At 43.5% G+C, this 19,929-nt stretch overlaps 1 pseudogene; it reads right to left on the reverse strand.

The window, feature by feature from the left end:
* Positions 1-240: 240 nt before the first annotated feature.
* On the reverse strand, positions 241-15,810 carry LOC134622839 (high mobility group protein B2-like; annotated as a pseudogene).
* Between the last annotated feature and the right edge of the window lie 4,119 nt (positions 15,811-19,929).

Consider the following 19,929-nt stretch of genomic DNA (forward strand, 5'->3'; position numbering starts at 1 on the left):
TATAAACCTATATTTTATATCGTTGGGACTTTTTAGTAGCAGCACTCTGATGGGTCTAACCTCTGGGCTATGACGTAACATCTGCAGAAGGACAGGCTCCGTTCCCAACAGTCAGGGCGCTGTGTGAGTCTCTCACAAACAGTGAGGATGAGGGGTTTATCCTGGTGAAGAGACCTGGCTGCATGTTCACAGATCACAGGTGTGTGTGTGTGTGTGGGCGGAGTAAGCACAGACTCTGGGTGGGTTTTTCCCTCAGGTGGTTGTTTTATTATAAAAGTTGGAAGTTTCTACTCTGACAGTGAACGAAGAACAAAAACGTCCACAACATAAAAACAACATGATGATGATGAAGGGGGCGGGGGTTTCCATGGTAACACACAGGAGGGGTGGAGGGTGCAGGGGTAACCATGGTAACAGTGAGAGGAGGGGGTTACTGTACTGTCCTCTGCTGTGGGACAGTTTAACATCTGATGACCTCACACACACGTTACTGTAAAGACACACACACACACACACCCTGTTCTCACACACACAGTGACACACACACACCCTCTGTGGTCTGGTGTGTGTGTTTCAGAGCACTCCGCCTCCCTCTGTGTGTCACCAGCACCGACACTCAGTCACATGACTCCTGTCAAGAGCGTGGTCATGTGACCTGTGAGTCAGGCTGAGGCTGCTTAAATAAACATCTGTACCCAGGTGATGCTGTCAGACTCACCTGATGGAGTCATGTGATCTATACAGAAGCAGCTGTTAACCTCTGACCTCTCTCACCTGTCTCTTCTTCTTCTGTCCCTGCCATCAGCTGCAGCAGGAAGTGGTAGTGTGCTTCCTGTCAGGTGGAACCTTGGTTCTATCAGAGGGGGACGGTGTTTATAAACACACCCTAACAGAGGAACAGGAAGTCTCTGAAACGTAGACACACCTGCTGTGAGGCTCCGCCCCCTGACCTGTACTCTGAAACACACACACCTGTCACTCTCTCTCTAACACTCTCTCTCCCAGCTGCAGCTCTTCGTCTCTACTCGTCATCGTCCTCCTCCTCCTCTTCATCCTCGCCCTCATCCTCGTCCTCCTCCTCTCCTCCCTGAGCTGAAGAGCTGGGGTTCCTGGCATACGTGCCGCCGCCACGGTACGCCACCATGTCCTGAAACACACACAGGAAGCAGTTTATCCTCTGTGGCAACACACTCACTAAAGGATTACAAAATAAAAGCCTGACAGAGACCTCAGTTCACGCGCTCAGTAAAGTTTAATGTTTTATACATTTCTCCATGTATTTATTTGCCTGTTTTAAGTCTAACTGTATGAATAAAGGACCCATCTGCTCAGCAGCAGCATCACACTGAAGGCTGTAGAGCTGGGCGATATGACCCAAAATTCATATCTCGATATTTTTTAGCTGGATGGCGATATAAGATATATATCTCGATATTTTTTTAAAGCCATAAAGTAAGAACAAAAAGAGAGTTCTTAGTCAAAGCTGTGATCCAGATGTCACACAGGCACTTTTATTAACATACAGCGCAGATGTACATGAAAAAAACTACTCAAAAATAAATTATGAGCATTTATTAAATAATGATGCTCTATAAATAAAAGAAAACTATGTTGTTTTGTGCATAACAAAGAGCTCACAACTGTGCAGTCAAAATGTAAACTAAAAGACGCTGAGCATAATACCAGACAGATTTCACAGCTGCTCTGTTCCCAACTTCTACTGCGTGACTGACAGCCTGGAGTTTGAAATCCGCTTCGTAACCATGTCTCTGAACAGGTGCCATTTATGGTCCTTATACACACACAGTACGGTAATATTACGCTGAAGCACAGTACGTATCACTCCGCGAGGCTCCTCGGTAGCCGTAATGCTCCGACAATCTATCAAGCGGTGTAGCTCCCTAGCTTACCAAAGTCGAACTAAAACATTTTTGACAGATTGCTGAGCGCCGTGTACCACATAAAATCGGTTCGCGGTCATCAAGCACAACCAGAATTCATACAAAAGGCGCGCAGTCAACTTTTGAGAAAATGAAAGGATTTCAGGCCGTGCAGTTAGGCGTTAGCGTGGCTAGCTTGTTAACACGTTGACGCCGTCCAGCCCCACGCACGGGGCGATGCGCAGTAACTTGTTAACGGAGATTTGCCGTGTCCATCTTGTCGCTGCCTGCAGGTGAAGCGATGGGGGAGGAGGGGGAGTTGTGTTCAGTGAAGGAGAGGCGAGGTCGAGTAACGTTGCGTAAAGACAAAAGTGGACGAAAGAGGCAAACTTGCGGCGCCGCAACTATAATTATAACGTAACATAGACTATATCGATATAAAGGATATTGTTACATCTTATATCTCATATAAAAATATATCGATATTTTTAAAAAGCTCGATATATCGCCCAGCTCTAGAAGACTGTTCCTGTTCCTGGAGGATCTCAGTCTATGAATCAGTTTCACTGCCACCTGGTGGTGAAATACTAAAATACACAACACTCCTTTGAACGTCCATATCACAAAGAAAATGCTAGAAGCCTGAAATAAAGACAAAATCAGATGAACACTCAAACTATATGTGGCCTTTTAACATGGGTACATATTTCCATCCTCCTCAGCCTTACTCCCAGAGCTGATATCAGGGCTCGCACATATGAACATGTTATTATTTTACTGTCAGTTACCTCAGATTGGACATGTGACCCTCCAGTCTCCAAACAGCTGACAAACAGCTAATGTCAGACTGGACTGTCCTAAAACACACTTTCCTATTCTTACATCGTATCAGAGTTTAATCAACAGCAGTCCAATTGTGACCACGTTAGATCCACTTCAAAGAAACTTCCTCTAACAGAGGCTAAGAGCAGCTGACAGTCATCAGTTAGTGTTGTTACTGACTTGTATTTAACTCCTGTCACACAGTTTGAGAGCCTCCTCCAGAGTACACGTGGTAAACAGCTGACTGACAGCCAGACTCTGGGGTCAAAATGTAGTTTTAAAAGTATTCAAACGTGTTAAAGTACAAAATGTGTTTATGTACAGATTAGAGGAACCATGCAGTACAGAGGGTTAGGAGAACAGAGGCTGATGTTTCTGGGGACTCAGATGTACTCTGAGCTCCTCAAACCCGTCATACCTGACTGTATCAGGACACTGACTGGTTTCTACCCTCTGTCTGTGTGAGTGAGCCTCACCCGGTCGTATTTCTCTCGTAGCTTCTGGGCCTTCTCCTCGTACGGCTGCTTCTCAGACTGGGACAGCTTGCTCCACATCTCTCCCAGCTTCTTGGCACAGTCTCCTATAGACAGCCCAGGATACTGCTGCTTCACACTGGGACGGTACTCACTGCAGAACACGAAGAACGCAGACCTGCACACAGAGACAGGCTACAGGTCAGAGGCAGGTCTGGGTGTGAGTCTGAAATGGAAACATGAGTTTAACACAGAGAGAGAGCAGCTCACTGTACAGTTCTGATTATTAATCACTCTGTCAGAGAGCAGCTCAGAGACTGGAAGCATGAGCAGAGTCCAGGATGAGAGCTGATCCAGGATCTGCCTCTGTGTTTGAACATGGACTCAAACATGAGAGCAGCTCTGTGCTGCCCCCTGCTGGCACACTCAAAACACACAGACTCACAGTGTGTTTGGGGTCTTACATCAGGTGCTACCTGGACCTTCAGAGTGTGTTTGGGGTCTTACGGGGGTCTTTTGGGGGCGTTGGGGTCTTTCCTCTTGCGGCCCCTCTTTTCCAAAGCCTTTGGGGGGGACGTAGTCTTTCATCTCACGGTTGTAGCGCACCTTGTCGGCTTTGGCCATGTCCTCGAAACACTTCTTATCACTGGGAGACAGAGCCTGGAGGCAGAGAGCAGACAGTCAGTGTGTGACCTCTGACCTTTGAACTCTCGGGGTCACACTTGCAGAAAACAATGCAGAAAAATACAGAATCGATACAGTTTTCCTGCTGGGACCAGCTGCAGACGGACAGCTGAACACAGCTGGAATCCAGATGTTTCCATCAGCAGGTAACAGCAGCTGCACCTGTCTGCTTCAACCACAGCTGCACACATCTGTCTCAGGGTTTAACCTGAGCTGCAGTCAAGCACTGATCAGTGACTCTCTGCAGGTTCACTGCAGTGGATCTGTGCTGCAGGCGATGCTGCAGATGTTACAGCTGTTATCAGTCCCTGTTTCAGAGCTTTGTCTACACTGGAATGAAACATGGGAATAATTCAGTCATGTGACCAGCACAGACTCTTTAGACTTTAATAACAGAAGAGCGTGTGTTCCTGAAACCTGACCAGATGTGTTTAACTTAAAGTGTTCACATGATGTACGAGTCCAGCACACAGGAAGTGATCATGCTGTTCTGTGGAGCTCATGCTTACATTAAAGGTTGAACTGTTTCTGTCCCTGACAGTTTACACCTCCACACACACATTAGCACGTTCAGCTATCTTAGTAAGGACCTTCATTGACATAATGCTTTCCCTAGCCCCTTACCCTAACCATAAACACACACACACACACACACACACACAGTACTGTTAGCAGCTCGTAGACCTCCTCAGCCCTCTGTGAGGCCCTGAGCTCCTCTGAGCTCCTTCATCCAGTGAAGAAGAACATGTGATCTCAGCTCACACTGACCGTGCTGACTGATGCTCACAACTGCATGTTTCACACATGCATCCAGATGTTGTTCTGTCCCAAACCTCTGGGCCCTGAGCAAACGGTCCTGAGGATGGAGGCTCAGGTGGAGCTCAGGGTTTGTCAGAGGAGAGCTCGCTGCACATGAACCTGATTATCTGTTGGGAGAGAGCCTGTAACTGTGTGTCTGTGACTCATGACTTTAATTGATCCATCACACTAACGAGCCCCTCTGTGAATCACTACCTTATTGTGGTGGAGGTGTTTGTGTGTCCGTGGGATCCCAGGGGCCATATTGTCGGGGCTTTTTTGTCCCCTGGTAGGGTCTCCTGCCCCGGATGAGTGTGGATGGACAATAACAGGCCAGTTACAGCTGTGTTTTCAGACACTTTGCTTCATTGGTCACAGAGAGATGTGGCTCTGTGTCACTGCTGAGAACTCATTTCTGCTCTCTCAGTCAAATCCAGCATTGCAGAGGAGCAATAAGTGACTCAGTGTGAGGACAGAGCTTTAACTCTGACACACCTGTTGTCCTAACAGTCCCAACAGCAGCAGCACAGCAGACTGCAGTATTTCACTGCTAGAGTTTGTGCAGTAAACTGTGCATCAGACGCTTTAATCACATGTGGTTCATGGAAATAGTCTCCTCCTGAAAGTGACAATCAGTCTCAAACTGACTCTGGGCCACTGCAGTAAATCCACCAGCTTGTTAACATGGAAACAAGCTGCAACGTCAGTGGATTTGACTCCCAATCTTCGTCTTTAATATTAAAACCTTATATTTCACAGGCTGCATAAAACAACAGATTAGAACACACTGGGGGCCATACGAGGAAAATCTAATATTGTGATTTATTTGGCTCTATCATGAAACACAATATATATATATATATATCACAATATGTCTTGATGGGGCGAGCTGCAGTTTAAGACTCCTTGAATTCAAGTTCATGTAAATATTGGCACGTGTGGCATCCACAGCAGTAAAAGCTCATAGAAACCACTTCTATGTCCACCAAACAGCAAAAACAACAACTAACTAAAGGAGCAGTTACGTTGTTTCAAACAGTGGAGGACTTTCCAGCTGGTGGAATAAATTTGTGGTTGTACTACCTTTTGTGGCAATAGTTTTATGGCACGTTTTGCAGGTTACTGCATTTTCTTGGACACTCTTTGTGAAATCTAATCAACGGTGAGTCTGAAACTCCCGCTGTCGCCTTTATTTTCCCTGTCTGGTAGTACGTAAACACGCATGCTCAGCGCGGTTTTCCATGTGGGAGGGGGGATTAATGATGCATTCAAAGAGTGTGGGAGAAAAAACACTCAGTGAATTACATTCATACAGCTTAATATGGCCATTACAACCTGTACTGATGGTTACGATAAAACCATTTTAACCATCGTACGTGGAAAAACTTGCGATACATCGAGTATATTTGACATGTCGCCCAGCCCTGGGTAAGGCCAGCATTTTGTAGTCCATTATCTGACGTCACGTTCAGGTGAGGCGACCATAATGCTTCCTTTTCTGTTTCCTAACTCCAAATCCACTTGTGACCTCGATGAGGAAAGGGAGACAGGATGGAGTTTTGGAACACAGCCCTGCTCTCACAGACATCAACATGTTCTTTTACATGTTCCTCAAACAGCTGCTGTGTGCACTGCTGCCACCTCCTGGTTGTAGGAGCACGTTACAGTCCACCAGCTGCCACTAAACACATTTACAGACCACAAACACACAGCAGCTCTGATTGATAATCAATCACATCACTGCTCTGCTGATAGACTCTGACTGTGCTGAGTGCTCAGACTGAGCAGAAAAGAGCTCTATAAGAACCAGTGCATTTACCACGCTGTGCATGTGTTCTGATGGATTTATGCTTTATTCATTCACATTTCATTGTGTTTCATTTACTGTAATTATCCTGCCTGTCATGTTACAGTGGGTACTAGGGCTGCCACAAACGATTATTTTGATACAGGGTTCGTACACTTTTTGCGTGTCAAATTCAAGCACTTTTTAAGCACTTTCAAGGCCCCTTTTTAAGCCCCCCCCCCCCCCGCTGCCGCCAAAAAATAAAAAAGGAAGCATGTTTCAATTTGCATCACCTCAGTAAGACCATGTGAAAAGACACCTTAGCTCCCCTTTTGTTAGGACATAGAAAAACGTGAAGTCCTAAATGATTACCTTTAAAGTGTTTGTGGTAATAACATCAAGTCAGACAGGCATGGAGAACAGCACTGACTGTTTAAGTAGTTCAATGTGTAGGTGGCGATAAACACATTTTGAATGAAAGCTGGGGAACTTTGGTAGCACAGAAACAAGTGGCTTTGTGAACATATGGATCACTCATATTACCATTATTTCACCCAAAGGCACCAAATTAATACTAAAAAAAGCTGTAGCAATACGCACAAATATAAACAGTACTTGGTGACAACTTTGCTTTTAGCCTTTAACCCTCTGGTGTCCAGGGTATAATTCGCCGTTTTCGACTACTTTTGATTTGGCCTCTATATTTCGCCTTTAAAACTGTTTATCTTGCCAATCTGTTATTTACTCATTTTGACAAACTCTATCAGCACAATTGATCTAAATTCAGACAAAATTTAAAATACAAGTAGAAAGTGATATTTTTGACTGTAAAAACCACAAGCATGTTTAAGGAATCATTTTCATAACTTGAAATGCAAAGAGAAATTGGACATTTAAAAAAAAAATATGAACAAGTTTTGCAACAAAGTTATATGGTGCTATTTACCTAAAAATGCAGCCAAGGCTCAGGTATTTTTTATATAACCATTCAAAACTATTTACAGAACAATCAGGTGCTCTTCATCAAATAAAAAGGCACACAAATTATTTATGCAACTACAAAACATAGTTTGTGTCACTATAACACAGATGAGAACAGCGCAGGGATAAACCTGCAGGTCTGACAGCAGGTGTGTCACTCAGCGTTTACACTGCAACCTGCCTTTGGTGCCGTTTTTGCAGCAACTGTAACGTTCACTAGTAGAACTGACACACAAAACAAAACAACCACTACACTACACAAGACAACACACTGACTTGAGACTCCAAACACGATAAACGTCACCAAGCTCTCACGCATCAAAACTCTCTCTCTCTTTCGCTCACTCGCTCTCTCTCTTCCCAACAACCAAATACCACATGTTGCCGTATCATTTTTTGATTGGTCGACATGGTACATTTTTCCACCAGTGTTTTTTCTTTTCCCCCCCCAAGCAAAGCGTGTTTGCTAGCGCTCTCCATAAAAAACGCAGTTTTTACCGTTTCTTCCCGGAGTAAACGCCACTGTTTTATTCAGAACCCCCCCCCCCCAAACAAAAAACATCGGTTTTACGTGGCCTATCAACACAATTTAAAAACTGGTATACAGTTTGAAGTCTGCACGTTTGACCCAAGTTGAATGGAGACTCTGGGTCCATCGATCCCAGTGGGTTAATCAGAAAGCCTTAAGTTAGCTAGTTATGTATCGGCTAATGTTTAAAGCTTTCACTTAATTAACTCATATTACTGCTAAGTAATGTTAGCTAAGTTCAAAGCATATTCCGTAATAGCGCTGCCATACTGCATCACACTCATTTGTCCAGCGAGTTTGATAGCTAGCAAAATAATAAAAATAATAAAATTAAAAATAATTTTTTAAAAATAGCATGTGTAACGTACGCGTACTGTAAAATTATTTACTAGGACTCACCTATCATGCGACTGGAGAACGCAAACTCCGCCATTGTTGTTTTTCATCAAACACTCATTAAAACAGCAACCTACATGTATGTTAGCGCACTCATCCCCGACTGTCCGAGGGAGGGGCGGGGTCACATATTGAAACAGACGCAAGGCAGCCCAGGCGGGGAAATTTTGCTTTTTGCGACTCATTTTATTTCTCTATCTGATAAGAAAACAATTCAATCAGACAGCTATTTATTGTGAATAAACTACAGTTACATTCTCAAGCACTTTTAAGCACCACATCTGAAATTCAAGCACTTTCCAAACCTTGAAAAGACGACATTAGAATTCAAGCATTTTCAAGGATTTCAAGCACCCGTACGAACCCTGTTGATAGTCGACTAGTCACCGATTATTTTTGCGATTAGTCAACTAATCAGATCAAGCAACCATTGGATGTAAAACTTACAGCTTATTGCATCAGCAGCATCTGCTCTTATAAAACTATCATTAGCTTACAGCTTTAAGTGTTTAAGGTGCTAACTAAAATTAAAGACAAGATGATAGTTTATTAACTTTTAATGACATTTGTAGATGTTTCGGTGAAGTTTAATAAACTCCTTGCTATCTAAAATCTAACAGGACACTGGAGTAAATTCTCGAGCTTCTCACACTTCTGATGATCAGCTGTCTGCTTGACGTTTATTCAGCTGTGTAAAAACTATAACTTTAATCTCAGCCAAACCGATTCACTCAGGAACAAATAAAATACTGAAAAAAGCCAAACAATAACATTTTTAAGTTATCTAAGTGACTCATATATCATGTTTAGGAGTAGCGAAAGATTTGCCGGGAGTCCGGTGTTCTCACGGGCTCTAGTGAGCCTTGCCCCCGGCTAGCTATCGAGCTAGTGGGTAACAGACGTCTCAGAAAACGTCGGAGCGCTTTTGAAAATATGTGGTGTCTTGATAAACTGAGCAGATATTTGAGGTTTACACAGTTACATTCTCGCCTGAAAATATGTTAAACGTTTATTTTGTGACCCAGAAAGAATAATAAGAGTAACATTAAAACTAACTAGCTGCCGCCATTGTTGGAAACTGAGCTGGGCTGTTTCAGTCCGTTATTACACTCTTAAATCCTACTACCTATTCCTGCATCTTTGTGATCTTACAAAGCTTCAAACGACACGTCGACTATTAAATTAGTCGTCGACGATTTTGATAGTCGACGTAATCGTGACTAGTCGACTAATCGTGGCAACCCTAGTGGGTACTCATGATGCTGTGATCATGTGGAGAGGTCTGAGCTCTTGTACTGAGCAGAGATGTGCAGTAACGCATTACTTGTAACGTGTTACTGTAATCCGATTACTTTTTACAAGTAAAGGGATTACTATTGCAAAAATGGTAATTAGATTACTGTTACTTCTCTGTAGGAACGCTGCGTTACTGCGTTACTAAAACCGTGAGTTTTTTGCGAGAAACTTCCGAGCAGCACCGAGTAGCTACGACTGTAATGGGAAATTCACAGACAAACTCGCGGATTCTTCTACTGACCGCTGCGGCACACCTGCACCAGTACAAACCTACGCCTACCCCAGTCCTGCTTTACAGGTGAAAATAGAGCAACAGGACCTCTAGTCTTTGATTTTATTTATTTTCTGCTGTGTTTTACTTGCATCTATTTGAAAGAGTGAGTGTAAACACAAAAAAATATTTTATTTTATGTGCTGGAATGTGCAGAAAAAAGGTTTAAATGTTAAACAGATTTCTTCCAGTCAGAGAATGTTGCATATAATTAAGTTTTTGCTTGATGCGTAAAGTTAAAAGATTAAAAACTAATAAAACAAGTTTTAAAAAGAGACGTTTCCATTTGATTACATTTTGTATGATGGATTATGCAGAAAAAGTAGAATTGGGCTGAAAGATCTATCGCTTTATCACCTATTCAGGTTGTAAATTGTGTTTTTAAAAAGTAACTAATTACTTTTGAAGATAAGTAATCAGTAAAGTAACTAGATCACTTTTGGCGAGAAGTAATTAGTTACTGATTACTTCATCAACATTGGTACTGAGTGATGAAGAACACAGCAGTGACCCTGGAGCTGCTCATGATGTCACACGTGTCGGTGTGACATCATGAGCAGCTCAGCTATGGCCTGCAGCTCTCTCAGTCACAGACATGCTGACTCCACTCATTCACCTCTCTGTGTGTCGGCCCGTGTATGTGACATATAACAAACAGGTCAGAGGCTGATCCACCTGTGCAGGTGATGTCACTGACACAGAGTCCCTGCACAGCTCAGTGTGAGCCAGGATAAACCATGATCTTCTGAGTCTGTGCTGACTGTAAGCAGGTGTTGATGGTGCCTCAGAGTGAACATCAGTCCTCAACACTGAGCTGTGGTTTACACATGCAGTTTGTGCTGTGAGGCTCATCACACGAAGCACACACAGAACAGATAGACTCTGCTCACACAGCCTGTTAACCTGCCAAAGGTTTGAATGAGTTTAAACTGTAAGTCTGTGACTGGTGCTGCTGCTCAGGAACACCATGACAACTCTTTATAACTCCCACTATAACCACCAAAACCAGTGAAAAGCTGGAGCTTACTGTGTCCTGATTGGACAGCTGAACACAGGTAGCTGTTACTCACACACCTGAGTCATGTGACCAGGTTCTAACCAGGTACCTGCAGCCCCTCCCCCTCACCTTCCACCTCTCGGAGCACTTCTTGGAGAACTCGGCGAAGTTGACCGACTGCTCGGGGTTCTTCTTGCGGTGCTCCTCTCGACACGTCTGCACGAAGAAGGCGTACGCCGACGTCTTCCCCTTCGGCTTGTTGATGTCTTTACGCATCATCGTGGCGGCCTGAAAAACCACCACCACAGAAGAAGAAGAGTGAGACGGAGAGCTGAGGCAGTGCTGCAGACACCACAGATATTCATTTATAGAATTGGTCCATAATCTTGTACACGTACAATGATAGTAAAGATTTTATATTTACTCACAATTCAACATTGACCTATCAGCAAATACTAAGACACATGAGGGTGCCACTTGACCTCTGACCCCTGCTATGATATAGTTTAATCAGTAATCAGTAGTTTTAATCAGTAATGTCACATGGGTTTATTTTACATTACATTCAGTGTGCTGGTGGTGATTATTGATCACTGTGATCAGCAGCTGATTCATCGATAACTGTGTGATTACTGACCACCAAATATTAAACTTATCACAGAGAAACCTGATGGTCGGACACTGTGGGTCCATGTTAATGATAATACCTGATCAGAGGAGCTGATCGGGGTTATTAATGGCTGTTTTTGTTCCTGACAGCTCTAACAGAGGATCAAACATCACTGACACAATAACGATGAGCTGTCAGACTGGATTTAACCTTTATTTCAGGTTTAACCCTCATAATGTCCTCCCGATTTCCATACAGCTGTGGTCCTCAGGGGTCAAAATGTCCCCACTTCATTTGAGTGTTTTTTAAAGTATAAAGTATAAATTGTCAATCAATTCAGTGTTATGTCTTAGTTTTACTTTAAGACCAACACATTAACACAAAATTTACCCAACATTACACATTTTAGGGCCACCAGACCTTGTTTACAAAAATACACCCTGTTTTTTAAGCGGAAATAAAACAAGAAAATAAAATATTTAATTGTTTAGATAATTTTGACTATCTGACTAACTACAGAGTGCTGTATGTTGAACTTTAGTGAGAAAGTTTTTTTGAACCATTTATAATTTTTAAATGGCAGCACATAATCACACTGTGGTCCTCAGGGGTCAAAAATGTCCCCATCTGGTTTGATTGATACTTAATTACTATGAAGTGGATTTTTCCCCACTTTTAATTAAAACTTAATTCAAACATTCTGACACATTTTTTTATTCCATTTCAAATTTAAGTCTGATAAAAACCTCATAAAAATGAATTTTTTCTTTGTTTTCGGGTAAAAAATAAATCAAATCATCAGTTATTGTGATTATCGTTTCACAACCAGAGTCAGTTGCTTTAGCAGATGATCACAGACGGGTTTATGTCAAAGTTAATTTAGAAAGCTGTTTTTAAACTACTTCAAGTTTTTTACTGGCAGCAAATAATCACATCTGTTGTCCTCTGGGCTCAAAAATGACCCTGTTTGCTTTGACTGTTTATAAAGCCATAAGTATAAAATATCATCCATCTCTGTGTTTCAAGGTTTTATTCATCTTTATTCCAGCTCATTACCTGACAGTTTTCTATGTTTTGGCATGGTAGGACACCAAGAGCATGGGTCTGAGTGAAGGCAAACTTTCATGTCCATATTTGACACAAGTGCAGGAGGAATCTCAGGTTTATTCCTCTGCACTGGTCCCATCATGGACAGCTTTCTTTTCTGCAGTTGCAGGCAAGGGTCATATACAGTAAACAAGTTGTTACAGGTGATTGTTTTCTTTTGGAAACCTGCAATGTTAGGGACAACTCGCGTGTCCTGACTGCAGGCCAGACGTTTGCCATCGGTACACTAGCATGTTCCATGTACAGCTGGACCTGGCATGACATACTGCCATGTTTTTATCTCATAGGTTTACTTGGGATGTTCTGTTGGAATGGACAGAGTCCTCTGAACGGGACTTGGTGCTCATAGAGTCACATCAGTATCAGGATCTTACATCACAGCAGGAGAAACACCCACTTGTTCCACACACCTCAAATGGGAGCGCGTTTGTATCATGAACGACAGGGCTCCCAAAATCGCTAGCCCGACGTCGCGGAGCTAGCAATATCTCCAGTCGGGCGATCATATAGCCCGACGGGCGGGGCCCTGCACGATGATCATCTATTGTGTCTTTATCAAGAAATTATATCCTTTTTGCGCTTCTATGATTAATCTTGTGTCACCTTTAAAACTGCTCTACCAGACTCAGGATGTCATAAACTGGCCGTAGAAGACTCTACATGGATGTAGAATCAACATACCCACATAAGACTACAGCTGCATTCGATCCATCTTTTTCCCCTCTCGTTGTCCCTCCTTGTTCGTCATTGAGTTGGCTGTAGAGCAGCTCATCTGCTAACTGGATGGTTGTTGGTTCAATCTCTGTGTGCTCTAGTCTGGAGTTCTTACCAAGGTGTCCTTGGGCAAGTTTACTGAACCCCAACTTGGTCTCTGATGCATCCATTGGCATGTGAACGTTAAAAAGCAGAATACAAGCAGAACACACTGTGTATAATGCTTTCAGTACTCAAGTAGAAAGCCAATGAAGGAGTATGGGACCTGGCATATGTGCTTGGACTGTGATAGATTATCTTTCTCTGAGGCACATGAGAGAGTCATGCATCGTCTGTCATTGGGATGTTAGAAGACCAGATCAATGTCCTTACATTACTGCAAATATGCCTCTGTCTCAGCTGACTCCTCTTTCCTGCTTGATTTCTTAGTCTTCATCATAATTGAAATGGATGATGTGTAGTCCTCTGACACATCTTCTATTCCAGTTTCACATTCTGAAAACTCAAGAAACTTCAAGAAGCCCAGTCACTTTCTTTCCAAGTTCCTCAGACTACAATGCCCTGGATGCCCAAGAACCTACTTGAACATAGTTCAGATTCTTCATCACTTTTCTTCACTTCATAGCCTTCTTCCACTTCTGCAGGTGGGTGATGTGCTTTTTCAGAGAAAGGGTAGCATGTGCTCTAAATATTGACAATATTTTCTATATCTTCTAACCCTGGATCTTCCTGAACATTGATTCTTCCTCCTCATTATACTAGAGGACAATATGTGCTTTGTCCTACTGGTCATTGCTTTGTACAACATGGTAAAAAAAAGTATGCTCATCAAAGTATGCAAATTTCTAGTGCAATGGAGGCTTGTGAACATACTTTCTGTGTATGTATTATTGTAGGGTCGACCTTACAATACGAAGCACTTTGATGCGACTGTTGTTTTGATTTGGCGCAGTATAAATAAAATTTCTTTGAATATAGCGCACCTGCCTCCTCATTGTCCTGCCTGTTGTTGTTGTTGTTGTGGTTGTTATGACCAGTGCTTGACCCCAAACATCAGTGATCCAAGATCAAAGATATTTGAAAGCAGTATGTTGTGAAAATACGGCCTTTTGCAACACTTTGTACTTTGGGGTCATTTTTGTCCACGAGGACCACAGGTGTTATAAAATCCAATAAAAACCCCATAAATAAATCAAATTACTTAAAACTTATTCCAATCATGCATAGTATAGTAATGAATAACTTCTGTTATTTTCAGATCATTTAATGAATAAAAAACATATTTTTGATAGCAAAAGATTTCTGTAGAGGACAAAAATGACCCGTGGACAACACAAGGGTTAAACACGTTTGTGTGGAATGACCGTTTAACCCGTGAGTCTGCTGTTCTCCACGCTGTGACTTTAACCCATAAACCGGTTATTCCGCCGGTATGAGCCCGTAATTAACGGTAAATGTCCGGTAACGGCTCCCCGTTGGGCCTCGTTGTGAATAACAAAGGCAGCAGACGGGCTCCATTTTCTCTGCCGGGCAGAGGGAGGCCCTCCAGCAGCCTCTCCTCTTTATGTCCGCGCTGGAAGCTCCCTACGGAGCCCGGTGCCCGCTGTACGCCCCGGGCTGGAGGTGTGAGAGCCTCGCTGGGGCGGATGGAGGGGAGTATCCGGGACTCGCGCTGATCTGCGGGCCGCTGCGGTTAGCCTAGCCGCGCTAGGAGCTAGCTTCTCAGAACAATGGACCACCATTTGCTTCCCGCCCTCTGCGGAGCTAGCCGCCCCATCCCCCTCTGCTAGCAGCGGCTAACCGGCTAACAGCCGCTCACAGTCCCGGTAAACCCGCAGACAGGCTGCAGACAGCACCGCGGGGCTCTCCGGTTATTCACGGACACATTAATCCCGAAGCACCGTCGGTAATGCTGATACGGGCGGTGCTGCAATGGAAACACACAGTCTCTACGTTTGCTGCGCATTTTTAACGAAGGGCTCCGTCTATGCACCGGAGAGGTCAGCGTTATATAGACGGGGTCAGGCTATTTCCTGGCATTCATACTCCAAAATGGGCGTTTCGTGTTGACAACAACATGTCTGGATCAGTCCTCCGAGAGGGAGCACACAAAGGACCGGGAAGGACACCACATCCCACCACCGCCAGGCTGCCACCGTCAAAGCGGACATTTTATTCCCGTTTTCCAGCTCTTATCCCGGATCTTTTCTTCCTGGATGCCCGCACATCAGAAAACAAGATGCCCGGCACATCCAGCTCATCTCCGGCTCAAATATACTGCTATTTTACCGCAGCCCCGCGGTGGAAGGCCGATCGGGTTACTCACTCGTCAGGAGGGCCGGCTGCAGGTGAAACGGACTGGACCGGTCTGGTTCTCCGGGTCTCGGGTTCTTGTTGTTGTTTGGGGCTGAAGCTGCGACTGGAGCCGTTGGTTCACTTTCAAACTGGGTCGAGCCTGAGACAGGCTCCACCCACCAATAAACGCCCCCGTTGGTCATTCCTATTCAGGGGGCGGAACAGTGTTTGCAAACATGGGCGGAGCTCGTCTTAATACCGATCTCTGATTGGTTATAGGCACTGTTAGTCAAATCCAGTGTGCCACACGGTTCCGCCCGCAGAGCGACGCTACCAGGGCGGGAATTCTACACATAAACAGGGCGGGGATAAGTTCTAGAACCTCCATCTGTTTCGTTGGAATTTGTGTATGTCAGGTGTTCTGACCAATCAGAGAACACGTGGCAGATATCAGCGTAGCGATTGAGTGAAAAGGTAAAAATAATGTCTTGAATTTTACAGGATTATTAAATGATTTTTTTTACAGTTAAAAATACATTAGCAGGTATTTTTAGGCATTTGTCCCTTTATGTGTCATATTTTACAGATTTTACAGATACAGTTTGTCAGTTGAACTGAATAATAAACATGAAAAGAGTCCCACTGACCTCTGAATGACTCTAAATTATAAGCCGCTCCTCAATACTCAAGTGCTATTTTAAAAAGTATCTTAAGCAACTTTGGTAAAATTTGCTTTTATATATGATCTGTTTCACAATGTCTAATAACTTCATACAGTTAAGCACGATCCCTACACGAATAAACATAGTACACGTGTGCCTGAATTAAACAAAAAACAGGTGAGATGTTAGAACACTTAATTTATTTTAGTCGACACTCAAACTTACAGACAGTTGCTTGGAGTTTCGAAGAGAATTGAACAAATATTTAAAATATAATCTGATCGTTGTTGCGGCAGCCTTCAGGATCTCCACGTGTTAACGTGCTGTTTCTGCTCCTGGTTTTCCTCCTCATTTAAATTATTTTTAATGTTAGATTTAATTCAGAGTCAGTTATTTAAAAAAGAACAGAACATTTTACATCAGGGGAAATATTCAGGTTAAAATATACTGACAACTTTCTAGTAAGGAAAAGTTTCCTAGTATTTAAAAGTGTCTGTATATTTCTGACAAGTAGTAGTCAGCAGGGTGGCTGCAGCTCAGGTAGTAGAGCAGGTCAGCCGCTAACCAGAAGGTCAGTGGTTCGATCCCAGGCATGCAAGGGCAAGATAAAAAAAAGTTGCTATGATTGCCTACTGGTGTTGCCAGTATCCAGCATCCAGCAACCTCTGTCAGTGCGCCCCAGGGCAGCTGTGGCTACAATGTAACTTGCCATCACCAGCTACAATGGGGTCCTTAGGGACTACATTTAACTTTAAATAAAGCAGTTATGAAGCTGAACTTTAATCTGAGCCAAACCAATTTACTCAGGATCAAACACTAAAATAAACCAAACATTAACATTTAGAAGTTATCTAAGTGACTTATATATAACTGACTTAAATATATAATGTTTTACCTGAGTAGCGAAGGACCGCAGGAGGTCTGAAAATGATGTGCGGGGAGTTTGCTGTTATTACAGCACTACCGTAACAGTGGATATTAACCATCAGGACCATAGTTATGCCTTATCAACAACTACATTAGCAAAACCAGGCTTTATTCAAGAGGATCACTGCTACAACATTGAGTCTCCAAAGTCTTTGAAGCAGATAAATCAGGCTTCAGAAGAGATGCTAACAAAGTACAGGAAAAAGCTGAGATTGCAATGCCATAAGTCTAGGTGTTTAAGACAAAAGTTTGTACCTTAAAGGATGTCACCAAAGAACTCGAGAAAAAGCTCTTGATCTCAAATCAGTGTGCATCTTTGCTTGAGTCAATCAATGAAGTGCCAAAACACATCTTATGTAAAATACAACAGGGGGAACGGTCAGCTAAGTACTCTGAGGAGCTGAAACAGTTTGCCGCTTCATTTTTACTCCCCAAAGGTATACGAGTATGTGCGGGAGAATTTTAATAAAGCGCTGCCACACAGACACAACATCCACTCTTGGTACAGTAGTGTCTCAGCTGATCCTGGATTTACAGCAGCATCTTTCAGAGCACTAACAAATCATGTGGAGGCAAACAGAACAGGGAAAGGAAACAGTGTGTGCTCTAATGATGGATGAAACGTACATCCACCAGATGACTGAGTTTGCAGGGGACCAGGTCCATCGCGATACAAATACAGGCACTGGTGAAGTTGACAACACACTCGCCACCCGGGCCTTGGTCCTCACGGTTGTGGCTGTCAATGAGTGATGGAAAATTCCCATTGTGTACTTCCTCATCGATGGATCAGAGAAGGCCAGTGTCATCTGCAAATAGGTAACAGGCTAAAATGACTCATTTGCAGTGGAGAAAACAAAAAAATGAAAGTCCACGTGGCAGCACAGCTCTTCAGCAGAAGTGTAGCGGATGCAATGGAGTTCTGTGAACAAGGCTTGAAGTTGGACGACTTTAAAGGTTGAGCTCTAACTGTAGAGTTTGTGCGCACTGTAGATGCAGCTTTTGATGTAACCGTAATCCTCCTGGAAAAGGTTACAAAGCTCCAATGAAGACAACAACTAAACACAGGGCTGAGACCAGCTTGAAGGATGCAGAAACCTTGCTTCGTGGGTTGAAGGTCCAGCAGTATGACAAAATGGTGCCACTTCACACAACAAAAAGAAGACTGCCATATATGGCTTCATTGCTAATGGCATAAGTGTACTTAACATCTATAATGAACTCGTTGAGAGGACCGATGCCCCGTGCAAGTATCTTCTGACCTACAAACTGAGTCGGGACCACTTTGAGCTCTTCTTCGCTGCCATAAGAGCAAGAGGTGGGCACAATCCTAATGCCAGACAGTTCAAGGAGCCTACAAAGGTTTACTTGTTAGGCACCAAGTTCAAACGGGCACAGTGACCCTGAAGATCACTCAATTCCTGACCTTCCAGATGTATGCAAGCTCTCTGAATGCAAAGAGATCAGCTACATCACAGGGTTTGTAGTGAAGAAGATGAAAGGGAAAATCAGCTGCTTGCCTTGGTCACAGGCATTGACAACCAGTGATGCTCTGCACAGCTTTCTTAAGCTGAAAGACCGAGGTGGTCTCCAAAAACATTCACCAGGCATGGTTACTGTGTGTATGACAGCAGAGGAAGATCAGAACTAATGGAGGTCAGCTTCCCAGTGGACATGGAGTAACAGCAACCATTGTCACCCAGGTTCTGGAAGAATGCGATGAACAAACCTTTTCCCTCATCTCCAAAGCCATATGCTAGACACGTGTGTCGAAGTAAACCACATTCATGTAGTTGTGAAAATGGCCTCCACGTGGTACTGCAAAGTCAGGTGTAGTCACTTTGCAAGAAGGGAAACTGAAATGGCAAAAACAGGTGAGCTGGTTCACAGACAGACGACCAAACTGAATTGATCAGGCATCACACTAATGTGAGATACCTGATGCCTTTTAGGGCTGAATGATTTATTGAAATTATTTCAGGTTCTTCTAACATATCTTGTGTTTGAGATTAGATTTGAAATATTTCAAAGTAAACATCACTGGTCGAAGAATAGAACTAAATTTTGATTGCAATGACAATAAATGACTAATTATTCAGCCCTAGTTGTCGTTATTGTAATAGGTTAATTCACAGGTGGTAAGTTTAAAACAGAAGGGAAACCCTTCTGACGGGAAGAGCAGTGGAGCAGCCAAGGGAAGTAGTAAATGTAAACACAAGTTGCTAAAACCATAATTAATTTTTTTTTAAACACTAAAATACTCTGGCCAGGCAGAAACATGAAGTTAAAAACATTAAAAGTAATTAAAACAATACAGCCAAAATGCAATGGCTCAGCCGTGATGATCAAGTCCCATAAAAGTCCAAACGGCGCAGAAACCAACAGGATCGTCGCCATCCTGTCTGCCTCTTCATTCTGGTGCCAACAAAAAAAGGAGAGAGGGCCAGCGGCAGTCACCATTCTTAGATTCCACTGGAGGTTCGTCTTAGGCGGGATTGATGGGGACTTACCCCGGACGGGCAGAGCTCCCAACTCCACCTGCCACTGTGTTGTGCTTCACACACGTAGGCATAATCTCGCCGTCCAGGGGACATAAGGCGCCATCCCACTGCCTCTCAATCCCCTGCTGTGGGCCTCTCTCGACGAGGCGCTACCTCCCGTCAACACCAACACAGACCTCTCTGCTCAGCCCTGATCACTC

This window comes from Pelmatolapia mariae, unplaced genomic scaffold, assembly GCF_036321145.2.
Source record: "Pelmatolapia mariae isolate MD_Pm_ZW unplaced genomic scaffold, Pm_UMD_F_2 NODE_ptg000241l+_length_49991_cov_1, whole genome shotgun sequence".
In the NCBI taxonomy this organism is placed as follows: domain Eukaryota; kingdom Metazoa; phylum Chordata; class Actinopteri; order Cichliformes; family Cichlidae; genus Pelmatolapia; species Pelmatolapia mariae.